Consider the following 23685-nt stretch of genomic DNA (forward strand, 5'->3'; position numbering starts at 1 on the left):
CACAGCCCTCACCGCAAGTGATAATAGCCTTTTCATACAGAGGGAAAACGAGCACTCTCAAAAGCATGCAGCGTAAAAGCCAGCTGAAGATAAGATATAATGAAAAAGAAACCATGAGACAAAGGCCATATTACACTGTGGTTTAACCTGGGTCAAACCTAACCACATAATAAACAGTAAATACTAGTCAATTAAGCCTAAACAGCCTCTGCAGAATGAACATGTTAAAAGCACATTAACCATTTCTTCTCAGTCTGGCCAGAATGAGTTATTCTCTGTCACTTAAAGAATATAATAGCAGAATCTGAAAGTAAGTGAACAAACTTTCCTCTAAGACCTTCGGCCTTCGTCACAAACAGATCTAAGTGCAAACATACAAGCAGGAAGACAGATGAAGTCTGATCGATCTTGTTAATGTCACGTCACATGCAAACAAATCAGACGTGTGATCGGAAATCTGATTAAGGACCACACATTAATTGTGCAAAACTTATGTTTGCACAAATAGATAAATAAATAAATAAATAAAAAAGAACTGCCATACTGTAGCAAAAAAATAAAATATAATAAATAAATCTGATCCCAGGTACTTTAGCCTAGTTAAAAGAACATACCCAAAATGTAACTTGTGCACCATTTAAGGTGGAACAGGAAATTTCAATAAAAAGTCAGCAAATAAGCCAAATTTTAGGTCCGTTGTAGCAGTATATATATATATATATATTTTTTTTTTTTTTTTAAATCCATACAACAAACAAAACAATCTATATTGTAGTGTATAAAAATCAGTGCACTCATTATTGTTGTATATATAGTAGACACAAAGGAAGGCATGAAGAAGTCAGGGAAGTTAACAGTACTAAATTTACACCACCTGAAATGAGAGTCATGAATCAATTTATTATTTTTATGACAGTTATCTCAAACCAAATCAACAAGTCAAAACAATAAGTACCTATGAACAAAATAATTTACAAGTGACACAAAAGCCAAACTGGACAGATCAAGCCATGCTAGCCTAAGAGCACACATCAAAATGCATAAACAAGTCCAACAATCATCAATAGTGCTTACTGAATTAATGAAATCTAAACATCCTGACTAATCTCCAACAATCCTAAAACGTCATTACAGGACTACAGGATTTATTTGCCACAGTAAATAATACAGCATATCCCATTAGAACAGCATCAGATTTCATCTAAATAAATAATAAATAAATACAAAAACACACACAACAGCAACATGAAACGGACCAAGACTAAACTAAAGATCAGACATTTGGAACAACATGCTTTGTACAGAAGAATCTTTGAAACAGGAAGTACCACTGGACCACATTGTCTTTTATTATATATTCAGCTTAATTTTCTGTGTGCTCCTATGTGACTGCTGCACTTTGATGAAACCAAAAAAGGATGTTGTTACAGCTCCCTGCAGAGAGAGTGTGTGAGAGAGCATGTGTGTGAGAGAGAGAGCGAGAGAGAGAGCGAGAGAGAGGGAGAGGGAGAGTGAGAGCAGCATCACCCTCATAAAAAGATACCACTGTAATACAAACACAATAGCAACCTAACTGCATCATAGCAGGGTCGTTCTACAGGAAAATTTCCAGCAGTACTGAGCAGATGGAGAAGGTGTGCATGATTGTGTTGGTGTATGACTGACAGATATTAGTAACTTTTATGGTCACAGAAAGGAAATTAAATGAAAGATGAAACATATTTGTAATCAGTTAACATCAACCCACCAGTCAAAAAGTGACTGCGATGAAGACCGGTTTTTGAAGCCTTTCCATTTAAAGAAAGGGCATTATGAGGACATGCCATTTTACTGCATTAAAAGCATCCAATCTTTTGAAAAGGCTTCTATTTGATGATTGAACTAGGAAACTGTGTATTTGCAAGAACGATACACATAATGATACAGGTGTTACATTCTAATATATTAGGCTGTAGTTAGCAAGGCTTGATATTGCAATTGTTAAAGGGCTTTTTAACAATTCAGCACTCCAGCACTCCAGCACTATTTGGTCCGTTTACAACAAACTCTGGTCTGTTTGTAACTTTAGTGCGGTTCAATTGAGCAGGCGTAAAACAGTAATCGCACCCGGGTGCGGATCAAAACAACTACAGGTGTGAAAACCCTCTAAATTACGTTTTAGAAAACTCATAGTATAAAAATACTCTCAAATGTATAAAATCTAAATGACCGGTTGGTTGATTGGTTCTGGATCCTAAGCACCACTGTTAAGGGACTTGATATCCCTCTAGCACTCACTGTTAGGCTAAAAGTGGTCCACCCACCTAAACTGACCAAAGATTAGAGGACTAAAATACACCACTCCACATTGCATATCCAACTAGTCATTGCTAGTGTTTCATATCAGACATATCAGACAAGCATTCGTTCAATACAAGACAATTAATAATATTGATACAATTGTTTAAAACACTTTATCCAGTATATTTAGAAACTTAATGTTAATCACAAAAAATTGGGCCACTTTCGCAGTAACAAAATGGCTAAAATCTCATAATACCAATATTTTGGTGTAGCACTAATTTACAGAGACAACTAATTTTTCCAGTTTTGGAATTTTTATCCAGACTCATATACATACCATTATTCTTTATAGCTTTTCACACGTGTAATAATTCTTCACCAACTTCCCAGTCTCCCCGTTTGTACTTTGCTTCTTCCACTGCTCTCCATGAACAAATCCCAATCATTAAATTCAAGACTTAAACATGTATAAAGAGATCCAATCACACTGGCATACATATCTACACACGCTTAACAGGGACCAGACCATTATAGTAGCAAAAATACTGTTATGCTTTTAATAACAGAAGTTCTATATTTACAGACCAGATGCACCCAACAAACCTCCAAGCATACAGAGATCAGATTACTATGTGTGTGTGCGTGTGTGTGTGTGCAGCTAATGTATCTGGCAGACTCATGGCATGGACTCATTCAGTCATTATGGCCTGTCATCAGCAGTAATTGGCTGACTCATCCACATTAGTCTATGAATCTGTGTGCGTGTGTGTACGTTATCCTTGGCTCTGTCTATCATCTCTTTAAATATAATTGAGTTCTTTTTTAGGAATTTTAGAGCCATTTTTCTTATATAACCTGGATGTCATGCAGTGCACTGCTGCTGTAAATACTTTATACTAATTTGCAGGTCATCTGCGTCATACAAATGCCTTGTATACCTTTTTTTTCCCCTTTCTTCCCTGTTTACTTGACAAAATCTGAATCTATTACACTGTCAATTTTATGACAAAGAGAGTTGCTCCAAAAAAAGCTGAACTGAAAATTTTTAAATAAATGTATTATTAGCACATACAACATACTAACTTAGCTTTAATTGAGCCCTTCCAGCTTAAATTCATTTATCAACCATTTCTCCCTTTTATAAGAGAAATCAGTTGTTTTCATTTTTACTTTGATTACTTAATAAAGTAAAGACACTAAAAACAATAACTTATAATAATAAAAAATACTGATTCCTTCCAAAAGAGAGAAATGGTTGATATAAAGGGCACACTGAGTATAAAATCCCTGAGTTTGGGTGACAGTATCAAAAAACGAGGAAAAAGTTTCTTCATATCTAAAAGTAATGATTCAAGAAGCTACAAACAAATGAAAAGAAATTCAGCTCTGCAGGTGTTAAATCTGGCGACACGTCAGATGATTCATCCCACTTAGAAATGACACTGCCACAGATCATGAAAACACTCCACTAGCACCTTTTAATCCAGTGCACCTTATGTATGAATTTCACCAGTCAGGTTGTAAGGAGTAGAAAAGCCACTCTGCGTAAGTGCAGTGTTATACAGGAGTTTCAGTTTAGTTTAACACCAGGGCTGGAGTAGCATTACCAATAGCCGCTAGCCACTATTTCCCCATTCAGAGGTGAGTATTATCGTCCTGTAGCCTGCTGCTAACCTCCGCTAGTACTGGTGGAACAGCATTAGCATTACCCGCTAACCACGCAAAGCGCTAGCTTTTTAGCTGTTCAGAGGGGAGTATATCGGCCTGTAACTGGAGCAGTATTAGCATTAGTCACTAACTGTGATAGCTCTTTCGCCGTTCAGATGCAAGTATTATTGGACTAAAGCCTGCGCGTTTACCATTTTAAAAAACTAGCTACGTAGGACGAACCACTAGCTAATATCGCCCTGGCTTACCGGAGCATAGGGTTCCTCAGTGTAGTGCTGCCACTAGCAGTTAGGTTTTGCTGGAGAAATTCAGGAAACTAAGCTTACTGTAAATAAACAGATTTATTACAGTTTTGTTTACTTAGCTTAGCTTTAATTAACTTATATAGTAACCCCTGAACACCACCCAGCAGTGATACCTGCTGAATTAGAAGTTCCTTATAGTGTCTCTTAAAATGCGCCTTATAATTCAGTGCACAGTATGTATGAAAACAGACCAGAAAATAGACATTCTTTTTATAATCGGTATATATTGCAATATATATCTTGGCCATTTTGTCCAGCCATAGCCTGAACCTTGTTCTCTCTATTTTTACCTCTGTCTCTCTTTCTCTCTCTGTGCCCCCCCTTTCCCCCCCACCAAACTCTCCACACCACTGGCCCTCTGATCTCAAAGCACTCGTTGTGTGAGTAGCTGGGTGCCCGAGTGTTCAATTACGCAGTTTCAGCCGCGTGTGTGTGTGTATGTCTGTTTGGAGAGCCACTAGGCAAGTGGTATGTATCCTAGTGCTAAGTTACACACTCGTTCATCTGGCTGTGAGCAGTGGAATGCCCTGCTAAAGGATCACACCTCACAACTACTACTACTACTACTACTACTACTACTAGTAGTACTACTACTACTACAATAAAAAAACATGCTAGCCTGCAGCCTACAGCGACACGATGAGCATCAGGAAACAGGGGTTCGCTTACTTGTAAGACGCCATAAATAGATTCAATTAATAAGAAGGCATTATCATAGAACCCTTCTCCCTCACTTTCTCTCTCACACACAGTTAAGAAATCCATTATTTGAATCTCCCCTCATTTACTTCCTGCAACCTTCAGCATTTCAGAATATTTTCTTTTCCTTTTCATCTCTTTTCTTTGCTCCAATCAATTTAATGCCACTCTCACACTCCCACACACACACACGCAACCAAAAGCATGCAACCTTGAGATTTTTCAATCACACACAAAGACACGCAAGTGTGAGAACGGGGCAAGGGATGTGGCATTAAAGAGTTTATTTGTCTTTTCTTGCCCTCTCGACACTGTAACTCTGCTACTCTGCTCTGCCTCCTGACTGTGAGACTGTGTGTGTGAATGTTTGTGTGTTTCAGAGTGTGTGGTAACAAAGTGTGTGTGTCTCAGCGAGCAGGCTGCAGGTTGATTATTAGCTTAGCTTTAATGACTGTGCCGAAACAGAGCATTAGTCAGCCTCCTCTGTCTCTCTCTCTCTACATATTTTTTCGAGTTTAGATTTCAGTTTTTGTTCATTTTTTGTAGCAGAATACAATTATGTAGGTTAATAGGGCAAATCTGGCAACTATGTTGTTGTCCTGGCAATCAGTGACTAAATTAGTGTGTAACGTGTGTGTCCGCATACCCACGTTTGTAATTAGACACTGAGAGCATGAGATGGCATGTATAAACAACACACTCCAACCAAGTCTGAATGTGTAATTTCCTCTAAGATCCAACTTAATCTGTGAGAACAGCTTTCAAAAAAAAGACAAGTATACTTCATTTAATACTATTCTTTTAGTATATTCTGCTTTATTAGAAAGAAATTGGGTTTTGCATTGGTTCATCATTTCTATTACTAAATTGATCCCATGGTAAAGTTTTTTTTTGTTGTTTTTACACGGTTAAAAAAGCCACAGCTTTTATCCCAGGATGTTGCGTATGTGCAGCTTTATTCAAGTTAATGGGCATTCAGACACAGAGCAAGAAGAAACATGTTCGCTGTTTGCACCATCATCTTCAGACTGTATGCATAACTAACCCTTAACTTCTCTATTGCATTTTACCAGCACCAGTGTTGCTACACTAGAATTTTTTAATGTTAGGCAGTATCAAAAAAAAAAAAAAAAAAAAAAAAACACTGCGCAAATTTAAAAGAGAATTAGCACGGCCACATAATTTTCCAAGTGCCAGATAGGTTGGCTGGTCCTGTTGTGTTGCAATGCTTTTCCAAGGACAATGATGACAACACCACCACCTTTCAAGACCATTCACCTCAACTATACCTAAATCTGAGTAACACAAAATACAAAGTTATTATAAGTTACTTTGAGTAACTTGAGCAAAAGGTGACCTTATTTCCAAAAGGCGAGGATAAAGATAAACATTTCTTAAATATTTTAAACAAGATTTCTATCTTTTAAAGTTTGCACATTTTGAAATAAAGAAACGCCCGAAGAGCAATTACATTTTGCTCTTTGGGCAAAATGAGAAATTACATTTAGTAAACCATAAATTGTGCTAGTAGTTCTTCTCTGGTTGGTGGATGGTTAAGTCCAGCAATGAAACTGGGGTGTTTATAAACTCCAGCAGCACTGCTGTATCTGATCCACTCACTTGTAAGAGAGGTGAAAATAACAAAACATGAGTTCTTGTCTTTGTCTCCATCAGTTGGTAAACCCTTAAGTAAGCTTTCTGCTTATAAAACAGGCTTTAAAAATAGAAAAAAAATTAACAGATTTGGCAAGCTTTTACATACTGAGATTAAGTATATCTAAAAAGATCTAAATCAATAGATTCAGCAATTAGGCTTACAGAAGCAGGGTTTGCTCTAAGGCTCAGTATAGACTCCGTCTGTTAGAGCTGCAGCAGCCGCATAAAAGCAGAAGATGGAATAGGCCATTTTCTGTGAGCAGACACTCAAGGCCAGCCGGAGACTTCTGCACAAGCTAACCACACACCGTCCCATTTCCTTAGCAACTGTGACTCATTTCCCTAACAACGCGGTGCAGCGCGCGAGAGAGAGAGAGTTCAAGAGAAAGAAAAAGAGAAAGAGTTAGATACCTGAGAAAATCTAACATTTTGTGCTGCTTATAGCTGCAATGTGTTCATTTATCTTATGAATCACATCATGTGCACACTGCAGACCCAAACATGCCTATAGATAAGTGCAGTTATGACTTCACTGTCATTAAACGTAAAACAATCCTTTTCACGACAATCTATCAACCAATCTTTTTACTATCAGTCTCTATACAGTAAATCAACACTGAGGATCCACTGAGATCTCTCAAATAAGGAAAGAACGAAGTGTGAATCTATAAAGATTGGAAAAATTCGTCTTTCAAGTCTTGTGAGACCATGAAAACAGATTTGTGTAGCTTATAAAACTGTTGCTTTGGTTAAGAAGAAAACAGTAGTTGCTTTATCAGTCTCTGTAAACAAGCCCCACCTTTCCCCTTCTCTGCCTCTCATTCTTTTTTCCTGACACTTTTTTTTTCTGCACACAACCTTTCATCACTTCTTGCTCACTAAAACTCATAATGGGTTATTATGCTCTGACACACAGTCCCAGTGTTACACACTCCCAAAATTACTTTTCGACATCAATGTTACTGAAGAGGACACTATACTATATTACTGGAGTCAGTTTCACACAATTTGAAAATCACCCCTTTGTTACAATAAATATATTAACATTAGATGCCATGTATCGATGAAGTACCACAAACAAAAGCAATGATATTGTGTCTCCCTCTGCTCAGAATGCAACACACAGTTTAATCTTATTTAATGAAACTGAATAAATTGTGAGATTAATAATACATTTTTTATTTAATTGACAGGTCTAATAATACTTTAACACTTCAATCTTAACACATGGTGTGTGTGTGCATTGTCGCTAAAAGTGTGTAAAGCGGAAGTATGTAGGTAAATTGAGTAATCTACATTACACACGAGAGAATCAAGGCATGCTTTATTTTTTTATACACTTAAATTGTCCACAGAATACTGAACCTAAAACTGTACATGTGTGTGTGTATGTGTGTGATTGTGTGTTTTGAATTGTGATTACTTTGAGGACTTTTCACAAGGGCTGTGGGAGGGGAGGGGCAAAGAGGAAATGAAACAATTAAATGAACCGAGAAGTGAAGAGCCTCTTCAAGCCTGAGAGAGAGAGAGAGAGAGAGAGAGGATGGAAGGTTAGGTGCACAGTGTGTGTGTGTGTGTATGCAGGAAAAGATTAAAATAAATAAAAAGGGAGGAAGGTGAGAAAAAGGATGGAGGGCACAGAAAGAGATGAAGGTGGAGAGAGATATATGAGAGATAGAAAAACAGAGAACAGACAGAGAGAAAGGAAGGAAGGCATACAGGAAATAAGAGGAAGAGAAATATACAGAAAGAGAGAAAGGGAGGTGGAGACAAAGATGGGGAATGACAAGACATACGATATAGACATGAAGACAGAAACAGTAAGAATGGAAGACAGAAAAAGAGAGAGAAAAAGAGAGAGATGAGGTAGACAAACCCAGACAGAAATTGAGAGCAAGGGAGATGTACATACAATGAGAAAGAAAAAGAAAAAAATAATGGGATGAAGGAATGTATGAGGGCAGAATGTGGAGGGGGGATTGAGCAGGAAAGAATGAGGAAGGGAGGTGTACAGAGGGGAAAGGATGAGAGGTAAACAGAGAGAGAGGAAGTGAGAAAGAGAGATGGTGGGGAAAATGCTGCAACAGAATTGAGAAAGACTAAAAGTGAGAGGGGAGAGAGAGAAGAGAGGATGAGAAAGAGAGAGAGACAGAGAGAGTGAAAAAGAGAAGGAGTAACAGAGTAATAGATAATAGATCCTGTCCAATCCAGCTTAATAAAGAAGATGAGCTAAATATCCGGAGCTGCTGGACGGAGCGGTCTGATCTTTTTTTTCGGCCAGCTTAAAACCACATAGAGATAATGATATAAGACTACGTCAGTGGCCTCGATACACAAACCCCTCTGAGAAAAAATCAGCCGCAAGAATGTTAGACTATTAAGACAAATCCACAAAAACCTTTTTGTTTTAAGCTCCTTACATAACCTGACAGGTCTCTCTCTGGGATTCTCTCCCAGAGTGTTTTTATTCTGCTGGTCATGGCTTGTTTAAAGGTGAGGAGCACAGACACATTCTCTTTGATGAGTTCAACATACAAAGTTTAAAAGAGGTGTAAAAGTCCATAGTTAAAAACTCACTCATAATTAGAGGCATTCTCAAAATGCTTCCCATTGTTGTTGCTCTGCTGGCTCCACATTGGAGCCTCTTGTTTGGACCCCTATGTTCACCATTTGTAATTTAGTTCCACAAGTTCCACACGTTTGGACCTCTTATATGCTTTGAAACATTGACACAGGCCCAATCCCATTTCACCCCTTGGCCCTACAACGTATCCCTAACCCTCTGTTTTGTGCGTGCACGCCAAGGGGTAAGGGTGTCCCGATTCTTGTTAGGAGGAGTAGGGGGGGGATAGGGCTTGGAAGCCCTTCATAAGGAGAATTTTCACATGCACATTTCAAACCGAGGAGTATAAGAATCACTGGTAAGATGGTGGAACAAGTTACCAAAAAAAAACACAAATGTACGGTAAGTATTTTCCTTGTTAAAAGTGACTAGTAGTACTATATTTCCTTAGTTATATGTGTAGTTTCAATGTTTTATGGGTGAATTGTTCATAACAAGCATAAAAAAAAGATTTTCTGTAACTTTCCCGTTCCACCTTAAATGTTGCAACAGACGGCAGGGGCTGCAAAAGTCTAGACAGAACCAAAAAATTAAGGAATTAATGAATGGACAATAATAATCAAATTCTTCACCATTTCCCCACTTTCTAAACACATACGATCCCCTAAAGTTTATTGGATCTTAGTGCCCCTAATGACTTATTGGGTGCTTGAAGGGTTGTCCCAATTCTTAGGAGGAGAATTTTACCAGTTCCCCTTATAACTCTGTTCCAAAAGGAAGGGTTACACTCGAAAAGAAAGGGTAAGGGTAAGAGGTAGGGCCGACGGGTGAAATGGGATTGAGTCGCACACTTAAGCTGCACAACAGAGAACTCTGTCCATGACAAGAAAAATAAACTGTCATCATGTTGGCCTTACAGATTAAACATCATGTGGTGAAAGCTAATGATGCTGGTTGAAGTTGCGCTCTGAACTCTAACACACAGACTGCGGTGGTGAGGCATGTAAAACAGCCCCTGCAGGACATAATTATAGCTACTGTGTGTGTGGTGTTTGCATTGTGTGTCAAAGGCGTATGTCTAACAATATTAATAACAATATCAGCCTGAAAAGAGTAGATGCATGAACACATAGTCATCAATGTAAACACTGACAAATCCAGTCCCTGATGACATGTTCATTAATTTGCCTTTTTTTTTTATAAACAGCAGCTTCCTGATGAAACAGCCAATGGAACATTACTCCCCTGTTAATGGAGTGTAATATAATGAGAGCTCTGGGAAACCTTATTCAGATCTGGATCAATAACGTGTCTGTCTGCTAAACAAACAATGCAGACGACCCAATTACATGATGACACACAACCGGAGAGCAGCTCTGTCTCGTCCACAGAAGAGATCTGTGTTTCTCTGGGAACTCTTGGCAGCATTTTTAAAGTGAGCAGTGAGCAGATCTGAAAACCTGAGAGTCGAAAAAAAGTCTAAAACCAAACTACTCTTCAGGCTCTGACAGTAACGTTCCCACAAAAACCATTTTGTTAACAAGATTATTATTCTTTTGGCTCTATAATTGTGCACTGTGCTTGGGCTCCTTTGATGTTGATCACTCGTAAAAAAATTTCAAGGTGTTCTAGAACAAAAAAATAAATATATATATATATATATATATATATATATATATATATATATATTTTAACATTCTACAATGAACAACAATAAACTGCTTGTGGAATAGCTTACAGACGTTAAAGACAGAGACACTTCTTCACCCTAGTGTCTTCTTTAACTCCTTTTAAAAGGGGTAATTTCCTGTCTTTATGTTAAACAATAGAGGCAGGTATTTAAAGGAAGATAAGGGTGGTTTTCAACAAAGCACTACCTCCAGCAAACACACACACACTCACTTAACCTTCTGATATGAGTAACGATACCTTGTGATATGAGCAACAGTTCAACTTTATTTTTCTCTTGCATTTATTACATAACAGCTCAAACAGTGGGTAGATGCTCATTCTACAGTTGCCTTTATCATGTGTGGCACAGTTACAGCATTTTCACTAATGCAAAGCCAGAAGTGCAAGTAAAGCTGGAGGGTTTGGAAAAAAATTAAAACGCAATAATTTAATTAGATTCAATGTTATTCTGAACACTTTTTTTTTTAAACGCTGGACACAAAGGCACTTGCAAATTTTTCCTTTTTCTGATCATATGTGTATATGCTGTAAAACACACATAACACTAGCTCAAAAACACACATGTCCATATGATCAAAGACACAGATGGTTCAGTAAAGTTTAACTCTGCTCTATCTGACACAACAGTTTGTAGTACTGGGGCCCCTCAGGGGAGTGTCAGTTCACCTTTCCTGTTTACTTTCTACACTAATGATTGTGTTAGTATGGACGCAAACCAGCACCTGATAAAATTTTCTGATGACACAGTTTTGCTTAGTTTGTTAACAAAAACCTCTAACCCAAATATGCATCATATAGCTGTAGAAAATCTTGTGGCCTGGTGTAGGGTACACAAACTGCAGATTAATACAAGTAAGACTGTGGAAATGCTGGTGGATCCTCGAAAAGTCGGAATTTCTGACCCTGTGTCTATCCATGGTCAAACCATTGAGCAGGTGAGCTCATTTAAATATCTTGGAGTTTACATAGACTGTGATCTGAGTTGGAAAACACAGGTGACCAGGGTGTGCTCTAGGATCCATCAGCGCCTTCATTTTCTGCGCAGACTCAGATTATTTGGTGTCTGTAAGAACATTATGTTAATATTCTACAGAGCAGCTATTGAATCAGTTTTAAGATATGGTATTACAAGTTGGTTTGGTAATCTAACAGTTCAATCCAAAACACAATTAAATAGCCTAGTTAAGACAGCTGGGAAAATTATGGGCATTCCTGCCCCTTTTGGCCCGCATGAGCTGTGGCGGCAGGCTATAATTAGGCAGGCTAGGAATATTGTTTCTGATAGTACACATGTGCTACATCAGGAGTACCAGCTCATGAACTCAGGTAGAAGATACAGGGTCCCTTTGTGTAGGCACAATAGGTTTAAACATTCTTTTGTACCACTGTCAATTAAGATTCTAAATAATAAGGACGTCTGACTGTATTTGGTTGTATAGGGGCTGTGGGGTTCTGTGAAAGTATGTAATGTAATGCACTTTAAATCCTTAATGTATTGTAATGATATGGTTTTGGTCACATGATTGTCTGTATGTGTTTGTTTTGTGTTGTAGTGCAGTATGCCCTCAATCCAAGAAAAATTTCTCCTTGGGAGATAAATAAAGAAACTAACTAACTAACAGCAGGCCATAGCTTTTGCTATAAATGTATTTTTTTATGTATCTGTCAGGCAAATTGCACTAGACATCTAACCTACTGTAATGTAACACAACATAACATGGGACACATTATCAATCCAATTCCTAGTTAGCTACTTGTAATGATTGTAAAGCTAGTGTGCTCAACAAAATGTAAACACAACCAGTTTAATTAAACATCTGCAGAGGATTAACATAAAAGAGTATCAGGTGTTCATGCTAACAAACAGACAAACACACCACCAGGCAGCAGATTTGTTGATGCTTTTCAGAATAGCAATAAACTTCCAAAAGACAACACAAATTTAAAATGGGATTGTGAAGTTCCTTAAAATTATTAACCAACCATCATATGTAGCAGAAAATGTCAGATGTATCTGCCTGTTAAAGCCTTAATTACTGCAAATTACTGTACAAGAAAAATAAGATCAACACTTAATGCAAACGTAGCACTTTCATTTTATTCATGCTACAGTCACAAATATTACACGCAACTAGTCATACTAAATATTCACAATCAAAACAAACATGAGAAAAAAATATTTTTGGAAAAAAGAAAACTGTTTTATTGTAAAGGACATGCAAAAGAAACTCAAAAAGCAACTAAGTAGATATTAATTTAGCCTCAAACTGGGTCTAGATCTACAGCTTGTGAATTAACAAGCCTTGTTAGTATAAACCAACAGAAAACAACATGGTTCATGCTTTTGAGTTAAATGTTTCAGAACCTGTGTCATCTTCCTGCCTCACACCATCCACTAAGTTCAAGAACTGAATCTCTTCAGAGCGACAAACCGCTCAGTAGTACAACGCCCAGACTTAAAATACGTTGGCCAGGCAGGCCAGCCCGCACATTTAAAATAGACCAGCAGGTCTAACAATAGGGAGTAGAGTGCAAAGCGGCCGCAGTTACAAAGGCTAAGCTGCAGCGTGAGGCGGCGAAACCTACCTCATGATTGGCAGTCAGAAGATCTTTTGTTCTAGCAGCAATCAAGCAGCACTTAATCAACTGTCCAACAACTCAACACATTTGTCCCCTCGCTCACTAAGCTTGATACTTTTGCTGCATGTGTGGCATGTTAAGAGCACAATAACCTTCACATGACACACATACACTGCAAAAAATAACAGAAAAAATCACATAAAAAATAACTGTGTTAGTTGGGAAGGAAGGAAATAAAATCACAATCACCAAGTGCCCAGAAACACAAAGCAATAAAGAGCAAGTGAACTTAATGAATCTTACTAAGCAATCTCATCACCACTCCCAATCACTTTATTACTCCATGGTCCGTTTTTTTATGTGAGTATGTGCTTTATGAGAACATTTTATTTCACACATTTAATGTTGTTCTAACTTAAAACATAATAACATTAACTTGTTAGTAAACTTACCCACATCTGCAAAAACGTAAGCTATTTTTGCAGAACACTCAATGTACTTTATTCTATGTTAACTTGCAGTGAAGTGACCAAAATAGAATCATAAAAGGAAGTAAAATCATATGTACTTCTTCTCTCCCACTCACACGCTATTAACTACACAACACTAGTAACCTCCTCCACCTAACTGCTAAGCTTCTGTGGCCGTTAATGATCCAATCAGCAACATTTAACCAAACAGGATCCAACACCTAACAGCTAGGTGGTTGTGGCCGATTATGAACCGATCAGCAACATCTTTCATTTTGAAGGAATAGAGAAAGCTATAAACAGGTGACAATTCCCCCAAACAAATGATTAAAAACTTCTATTTAAAAACACTTTCACATATAGTTTAATGATTTTGATAAAATTGCTGCAGTATATCATCCATCAAACAGGATTTTTTAACACACTCTGTAAAACTCGATAGTGGGACAGTGTTCTTTAAACACTGCCAATGCTTAGTAAAGAAAAACTGCAGATACAATTATAAAAATGATCACAATATGATAAAACAGTAAAAATTCCCAGCTCTAGCTGTATGTATTGCTAAACTGTCTAAATATGGTATATGTACTGCCTACTCCATTCATGTCCATAACAATGGAGAGAACCACTGTAATCAATAAAATGAGTGTGAGACAAATGTTGTATTTATGTTATGAGACCTTGAGTTGATGTGTCAATACACAGCCACATATTCAGGGGAATTTCAGCAAATATAAAAAGCAAATTGCCCTGACAGTACAAGTGATTTATAGCCTGTGTCTTTCTGTAAAAACGTATTATAGAGTTCCAGTGCAAGGATTAATGTAACGAGCCTAGGAACACCACAGTTTTAAGTACAGTTTCATGGAGGTCTTTCACAGTTTCATGGTTACAGGCATGAGCGCAATGAATTTTTTTTAACTTCAAGAGACTAATTTATCCCCAGACTGACCTCCAAGGTTTCTCATGCACAGCACATGATGTGGTATCATAGTCACATGGAATGGTAAGGTACAGCATGGATGGATTATGAAATGGGGTGGTAACGTGTGTCAGCCTGTTATTATATCTCAGCAAAACACCCCTCTTGCATTTCGACATAATGCGTCATCTTTGAAACCTTCAGTCATAGCCTGTAACCTGTGGACTGTTTTTCAGGGCTGGTTAATCAGATTTACAATAACCTTTCTGTATTTTCTCCTTAATGTAAAACAGATCACATTTTTTCAGGGTTGTGAGGAAATGTCATCTATCTTTTACAATAAGATTTGAGACACTTTATATAAAGTTCTAGATCAAATACCTATCTGATTTATGGGTGTGCACATCATGCAGCAGCAAAAACTGCATTACCCATCTGGATCAACAGAGGGAAAATGTGACAAAAGGCTGGAGGTAGAGTGAGGCAAAGTAAGGTATTGCTAGATAGAGCAAGGTGAGGTAGAGTGAGGCACAGCCATGTAGAGGAAGACAGAGCAAGACAAAGCAAAGTAGTATGAGATACAGTAAGGCAGAGGTCCACAAAGGTCAAAGGGAAATAATGGGATAGAGGAGCAGAGAAGTACACGTTAGAAGTAGTTACTTTGTTAGAGGTGTTAGGAGAGTAAGTGCTTTTTTAAAAGCTCTGTCTTCAGGAGTTTCTTAAAGATAGTGAGGGACACTCTTGATCTGCCAGTGGAAGGAAGTTTGTTCCACCATTGGGGAAATCTGTATGAGAACAGTCGGGATTGCTTTGTGTGAATGTTTGGAAAAACATTATTTGAAGAGCTTAAGCGTATTTAGAATAATAATTTATCATGTTCACATCGATATTGGGATATACAACACTGCTGAACTTGGTTCACGTAAATTGTGACATGGAGATTGTGAATAACCAATAGGTAAACATTACATCTCCAGTACCAAACAGAAAACAGCTGTCCATGTGCATTAACCAGAATCAAAAGTCTATGCCAATAATTCTTGTAATGCGAATAATGTATTACAAAGCATGTTTTGGTTTTTCGCTCTGCATAATTTAAACCCATACATGGAGTCACACCAACATGGGAAAGAGAATTGGACCAAAGAGAGTTGGACCCTGTAACTTCAACAGTGACTTCACACAAACACTGTACACAGGTGTGACGAGAAGCAGCATTGATGGCAAAAAGTTACTCCCTTGAAGTAAAGTTCATTCCATTCAACACCCTCTGTGTGTGGGAGTCTCTGAAGGGTGAAACATTCCCAGAAGACACAAGAGAGAAGGAAGTATTCAACAAGGCAGAGGCAAGGTTTGGAAAAGGGAAAATTCCTCTACAGAGCATAAAGAGTCTAATCTACCAATGCATGGACACCTGAGCACCGAGTACTTTTTAGAATGTATGAACTCATATGGAATTTCTGGACATATTTTTTTTATTTATATTAACAAGAAATTTGTCAACATTACAAATCTCTTGTACAGGAGCATCCAGATCATTCCCAACTTGTTCCAGCCAACAACAATACACTCCACTACATTGTAATATAATTGCAGACATGAAAATGTGAACGAGTCGCTTGAATTTACCTGGATTTCTGCAGTGAACAATACTAAAATAATAAAGTCTGCTCTTAAGTCCCAATTAGGGTTGCAGCGGTAACCGGTTTCACGGTATACCATGGTATTAAAATGCACGGTTATCATACCGTGTGTGTTTGCTTATTACCGGTAAAACGCAAGCCAGCGGAGAAACTCACCCGCGCATGCGCAACTCTGCTCCGCTTCAGCTGCTCAGCACACAGCGGTGAGAACAGCATAAAAGTGCATCAGACTAAACAAATCTCTGTCCGCCTAATAAAACCTCTTTGTAGTCGTGCACAACCCATGCGGTAAGCGCCCGCAAAAGCGCTGAGTTATCCGAAATTTGGGCACGCAGGTACAGGCGTGAAGTGCGTGCTACGATGGATGCACGTGTCCGTGTAAAGGTCCTGGCCGGACTGGATGTGAAAGACGCCATTCATTTACATGCGTTAATTTTCAAATTCTGACGTGCCTGTTTTTCATATGTTAAAACCAGACTCTGTGTGAAAGCCTTAAAATAGAAATCTCTATTGTGAGGATCATGTCAGAAATAAATCCCCTCTTTCTGCAGTATCTGGTTATATACCAACTTGGCAGTAAAACGGACGTTTACAACAGTTGTTGATCAGACACAGACCCAGGCTCAGTTTATCAGATATTAAATAATTTAAACTTAAATATTGTACTGAATAGTTTAAACACAGGATCTTTACTTCTTAGAGGACATGTAATGTGTGACATGTGTGTGTGTGTGTGTGTGTGTGTGTGTGTGTGTGTGTGTGTGTGTGTGTGTGTGTGTGTGTGTGTGTGTGTGTGTGTGTGTATATATATATATATATATATATATTTTTTTTTTTTTATATACACCCTTAATGCCCTTAAGAGTAGTGGAAAAACCTGGTTTCCTTCACCTAATGGTGTACAGTTTATTTTTTTTAAGGAGACATTATCTATATAGTTGTTCCAGGTTTCTACAATAAATAGTAAATTGAACAAAAAACCTTTGTTGTAATTTCTTTAAGGGTCAGTTTAATAATATATGTAACAAACTGTGATACCGTGATAACCGTGATACCGCGGTATTTTCTGAGACGGTTATCATACCGTGAAAATCTCATACCGTTGCAACCCTAGTCCCAATAATACACAAACACAATCTAACAAGCTGATTTGTACAAATCCTTACAGTGCCCTTAAGCACTGTACAGGATTTATTGATAAGTCATGCCAGAGGCGTGTAACTTTACAAGTTTACAAGTTTTCAAGAGTAAAAGCTTGAAGCAACACTTATCCAACATAGGCTGCTTCAGACAAATATCTAAAGATCCAAAACGTTAAGTAATAATGCCCTCAGGCAGAGGAAAGCTAAACTATGAGAAGATGGCAAAGCAATCTTAGCTTGCAGTTTTAACGACATGGACTGTTGAATAGGGTAGGAATGGGAAAATGGAAAGTTCTAGATGAGATTTGGAATACCAAGAAAACTCTCGGAGGGCCGCTAGTGTGCTAATGAAAGAGCCAAATCAAATTAGTCAAAAATGCTAATTTGTTCAGTATCAGCAGAGGTGTTTTTACAGAAAAAAGACATGAATACCTTGCCAACTGTGAAGCATGGGGGTGTATGAATTATGGTTTGGGGTTGTAATGCATTCAGGGCTTAGACATATTACACAGGAGGAATGAATGGACTCCACAAAATACTTTTAAATCCTGGATGCACAGAAGAGTGACTGGCTTCTAGAGCTGAATGATGCTCAAAATTATGAGAAATGTGACAGTTGTGAAAGACAAATAGGTATCCTATTAATTATATTATAGTCTATATCGCAAATACACTGTCTAAATATCAACTCTCACTCCAGCATGAAAACGTCATGCACCATATTCTCTAGATTTTAAGTTCTACTCTCATCTACTACAAGTAACTGGACTGCATGTATTGCATGGTAAGATTTTAGTCACTCAAATTTACACTGGCTGATCAAACGCATTAGACAGAAATCCAATGCAAGTTCACCTGTACCTGTTAAATTAATCTTGGGTACGTTAATAATTTTTATGTGCTTTGGCATTTTTCATATATATTTCTGATACTAAAGAAACATAATATAAACAGGTTCATTAATACATTTATACACTACCACTTTCAACCCAATGTCCAAAAAAAAAATCATGATGGGATTTTTCTTACATCTGATCTTATGAGATGGTTTTAAACATAGCAATAAAATCACGGTCATCAGTTTTTTTGCTTACTCAATGATAATTTTGACTGCTTTACAATGAAACAAAAGCTGAACATAGGATTTAAATGCGAAGAACCTGTTTAATAAAATAAGTACTGATTTTTAGTGAGTAAAATGTAATCTGTTGTGTGCGCGCACTTTTGGAGACAGACATATTGAGTGTAAACTTTTCATGTTGAGTCCATTAAACCTCTCCCAATGTTTTTATTTGTAAAAATAAAAACATTTGTAAAAATAAAAAAATAATGTGCGCTGCTCTTACAAATTAACGTTTAGTCAGCACTGAAACTTTGGGTTTGTCTTTTTTTTTTTTATAAATCAACATTGTTGCAACCCTATTGCCAATATATCATGCATCCTTACTCTATGAACTTTCAAATCCTTTTCCTACACAAGGTAAGAGCAATCATGGTGATAATGGTGCCTGTATACATCTATAAGAAATAAGCAAAATACTTAGCTGGCAAAGGCACACAGTGTGGAGAGTGTGCGTGTGTGTGTGTGTGTGTGTGTGTACAGAGAGGTAAATCTGGCTGAGGTAAAAGCATGCGTCAGCAGATTTGCTGCATAATAATACTCCTGTCCTTCTTCAAAGACTTCAGCAAACACACACACACAGTTATGTCCTCACAGTGCAACCTTATAATGAAGTTCAACTGTTTTCACACCTGCTTCTGCTGGAGCAGAGTTTCCTGAATTTTCTCAGCTTCATTAACAAGAGATCTAGGTGAACAGAACACTACTGTAAGCTGTACGGAAACACCTGCAGAGGTCATGTCTCATCTGTGTCAGCAGCGAGGTTGAAAAGTGTTAAAACTGTGCATTGAAACCTTCAACACAGCCTGCTTCATTAAAGCCGTGCACTGTAGCAGCCGTGCACTGTAGCAGCAGTGCACGGCTTTACCAGCTAACTACTGTAATAAAACTACAGTGGCTTTCTTTCAGTACTAAATACTCGTGTAAACACGATGCTTGTAAATTCCTGTGTGTAGTGTGTGCTTCAATGCCAGCAGCCTAATTCTGGCAGATGCTCCAGAATCCCCACAAAAAAAGAAAAAAATATATTTGTGTTTGACGTAATCCCACACTCACTTCACTGTGCACTTTGCAACGGTCTGCATTATAACAACCAAGGCCACCCACCTGCTTAATTCAGTTTAAGATTTTATATTATGGCACCAATATTTATTTTCTCACCCAGTTTTCTAACCTCTTCATGAAACGTATCATAACCTAATCAGCCATAACAATGTAATCACTGACAGGTAAAGTGAATTAATATATTACATAATATTGATATACATATTAGGCAGCAAGTAAATAGTCAGTTCTGTGAAAGCAGGACATATGGCCACGTGTAAAGATCTAAACCACTTTAACAAAGATTAAATTACAATGAGTGGCCCTGGCTGGCCAAAGCATCTCCAAAGCATGAGGTGTGCACCCCAATCGCATGCTAAATACTAATACTAGCTAGTTTTTGAGCATGACTTATGTAGTACAGGTACAGGTAGAGGTATTTCTCTGATCCTTCAGACTGCATAGTAAACTCCATGAAGGTAGTGTGAGAAACACTTGGTCTGTGAACAGACAAAGATCTTGTTACTACAGATGGAAGGATTGATTGATCAGCTATATATTGGTTTTAGGCTTTTCTGGCCTAAATATTTGCCCATACCAGTACATAGTCAATTAAACTCTTCGTCTGCTACAGGCACCTTCTGTGTAAGTCTACAACACAGACATAGATACAGACCCACCTATACATTTTTGAGTCTACACCACTGACATTACGTTTGAGGAGTTTGCTGAATAAAAATGAGAATCTAAAACTTTCAATTGAGCAGTGAATGTTAATGGAGCTGGTTGATAGCCTGTTGTTCACAGGTTCACTGGGCCTGATGTCTTTTTATTCTGTGTTTGAGGAGCAACCTCTGAGCCTCATTTTGCTCTGAGCGAACAGCAGAAGATAACAGTGCTGCTGTCTGATTCCCCTCGCCTGCATTCTCCCTAAAACACCCATTTCCTGTGCTGTGTTAACAAGGGAAATATTAGTTTAGACACAAGGCAGAGCACAGCTACTGGCATCACTATTATCACTGCTTGCCTTGGCTAGATGTCACACGGTAAGTTAATACTATAGGAGCTTTTCCAGCTGATGCTGTAGATGAACAACCAAACAAGATTGAACACCTTATGAAAACAGTCCTAAAACTAATTATTTACAATTCTCTGGTGCAGCAATTTCAATATTATTGTATTAATATTTGAAACTCTTTAATACGACACTTAAGTCTCCTCTGAGGGTCTCTAATTTGCCTTATTTTATGGAAATCACAGTAAGCCAAACTAATCATTTGCAAATATACAACTGCCATCACAGACATGTACAATAATTCAACATTAAATTTTAGACACATTTGTGATATTTCAATATACATTATTGATAGAATATGTTACTGACAAACTTTCATTACAGAGAGCATTACATGAAATAAATTAATATTTCAAAGTTTGTGAGTACAAGCATAAGTTGTTGGCCTTTTTGCCAGTTTTTCTGTGGCTTTTATACTGTTCATATAAATATTGCATCTCTCCTCAGTTTTAATTATGTTTCTTTGGTTTAATGATGAGTGAATGTGCAGAAGGTGACAGAGTTTGCCATTCTGAAATCTCCATGTTCACAATAGGTCTTGAATCAGCACCATTAGCATTACTATATTTGCTCAGGTAAACAGCAAAAGCTGTCAGAAGACATGGCAGAAAAACAGAAGATCTGGCAATGAAAAATACCAGACACCCTGATTTTATAATAAATATATTTGGCTTTGTAGGAATAACGGCTGAGGAATATTAATGACATTTGTTAAAATAGTATGTCTCCTCTCCCAGTTGGAAATACTATTGCTGTCAAATTCAACAACAAAAAAAAACTAAATTTACAAAAAAAAAAATATTTTTCTCAGTACCATTCACTAAGAAAAGTCAATTTTCTGAAATAAGTGTATATAACATAAGTGTAACTGCACAAAGCAACAAATAAAAAAAAACACTGTTTTTGTATGTTTACAACAAGGATGTAAGAATATACTAAGAATACAAACAGCAAAATACGCTAATTTACATATTCTTGCAGATATATATATTTTTTTATGTATGACCCACTTGTATGCTTCATTGCATTGGATGTTGATATGCAACGTGACAATATATTTAAAAAATGCAAGTTAGCAAGTAATAAATAAATAAGGTATAGTATGGTATGAAAAGGTGTAATAGCAAAAAAATTGGTTTGTTGCCTGAGGACTACACTGTGCCATAGAGTGTTAATATTAATTTACAATGTTGAACATAAATTATATAAACAGTGCATAAGAAGGTAGTTCCAAACTTTTGACTGGAACTGCATGAAATAAAAAAATAATATTATATTATTATATTAATAACTAACAAACGATCTAATAATAATATTGTCATTTAGGGCATTTATTTTAGCTATGTTAACTAGGTTAGCTAACTAGCTAACTAACTAAGTTAAGTAGTTCGGAACTAAGTTAGGAAAATAAATTAACGTTAGACACCTGAAAAGGCTGAAATATAACTCCCTATACTACCAGCTTACGAATATGTGTGACATATTAGCTTTAAATATTGTTTAAATTAAATACTCGGCGTTTTGTGGCTCCCTCAACAGCTGAGGACAGTTGAGTTAGCGAGCTAAGTTAGTCAACTAACAAACCTGAGGGGAAAAAAGGGAACCGCCGGGTTTCACCACTAAGCGCAGAAGAAGTTTGTAGCTTCATATATCCGCCTAAACTAACTCTCTTCGCCGAAAACCAAACACAGAAAATGCGCTAACTCTATCTGCCATGATTCACCCAGAACTCCGTGTATGAGAGAAAGAGAGAGCCGAGCTCACCTGAAGGCTGGAGCCGCAGACCGACCGTTAAAACTCCTTCAGTCTTCATCTCCCTCTACTTCTATATTCTGTTCTTCTCTTTTCTCTCCTTTTCTTTCTCTCTTTCTCTCCCCGACTTTTCCGCTCCAGTTCGGCTCCAGACTGAACCCGGTTTTTCCCCAGTTCTCCGTTTCTTGCTCAATCACCGCTGTTTTTACTACACGCTTCAAGCCCAGCGTCCACTGCGCGCGCAAACCAGCAGCCAACTGAATTCGACTCGACTCCGCTCAACTCACTGTACAGCAGCCGCAGCAGCATCCGCGCGCTCTCTCGCTCGCTCGCCTGCCTGCCTGCCCGCGCGCGCGCGTGCGCGCTCCCGACCCCACGTGTTTGAGGCGCGTTCACGTTTAGACACAACTCAGGGCTCTAAATAAAAATAGTGTAAATATAGAACAAAAAGTAAAGAAGATTATTGTGCTTCTTTGTTGTAACCCTATGGTATGGAGCCCCTAAGGTGACATCATGTTAAAAAAAAGTGTGGCCACTACTTACTAAGACGGAGATACAAGATCATAATGCATGGGAATTAAATAATTAAGTCGTGTGAGTGACAAAAGTCGTGGCCACAACTTATTAAGGCATGGAAACGAGATCCTAATTCGTGGGAATGAAGCTTGCTTTTCTGTAAATTAATGCCCATCTTGGAATAAATTATGATGATATTTTGGAGTCTCTTGCAGTGTGACATGACATAGTGGTTGGTGTGGTGCAGTGGATAACACCACTGCCTGCCATTGAGCTATTTTGTGGGAGACTTTGGTTCAAATCCTAGTCTCGGTAAGTATTCTGTTGCCAGAGTTATTGGCCACGCCTTAATGATCTCGTTACCATGCATTAGGATCTCATTTCCATGCCTTTATTTTCTCATTTTTGTCTCCCTCAGAATATTAACCAGCATCGTTTGTCTTACGTTATTTTGTTAATTTGTGTTTGGATGACCCGTATTGTGTTCTTTCATACTTAATATCGAATTAAAAAAAAACTGTTTAAATGGCTGAAGCATAAAACAAAAAAGAGATA

General features: G+C 37.7%; 1 protein-coding gene across 4 annotated transcripts in view; it reads right to left on the bottom strand.

Annotated features, from left to right (window-relative positions):
• adcy7 (adenylate cyclase 7) overlaps nucleotides 1–22940 on the bottom strand; it is a 70729-nt gene extending 47789 nt beyond the window's left edge. For 2 of the 4 annotated variants that reach the window (XM_022667122.2, XM_022667120.2), the window contains exon 1: nucleotides 22627–22940. The gene's annotated coding sequence lies outside the window, so the exon portion shown is untranslated. The remainder of the gene's footprint in view (nucleotides 1–22626) is intronic. The other 2 variants (XM_022667123.2, XM_022667121.2) reach the window with 1 other exon arrangement.
• Between the last annotated feature and the right edge of the window lie 745 nt (nucleotides 22941–23685).

Source organism: Astyanax mexicanus, chromosome 23 (genome assembly GCF_023375975.1).
Source record: "Astyanax mexicanus isolate ESR-SI-001 chromosome 23, AstMex3_surface, whole genome shotgun sequence".
Lineage (NCBI taxonomy): Eukaryota > Metazoa > Chordata > Actinopteri > Characiformes > Acestrorhamphidae > Astyanax > Astyanax mexicanus.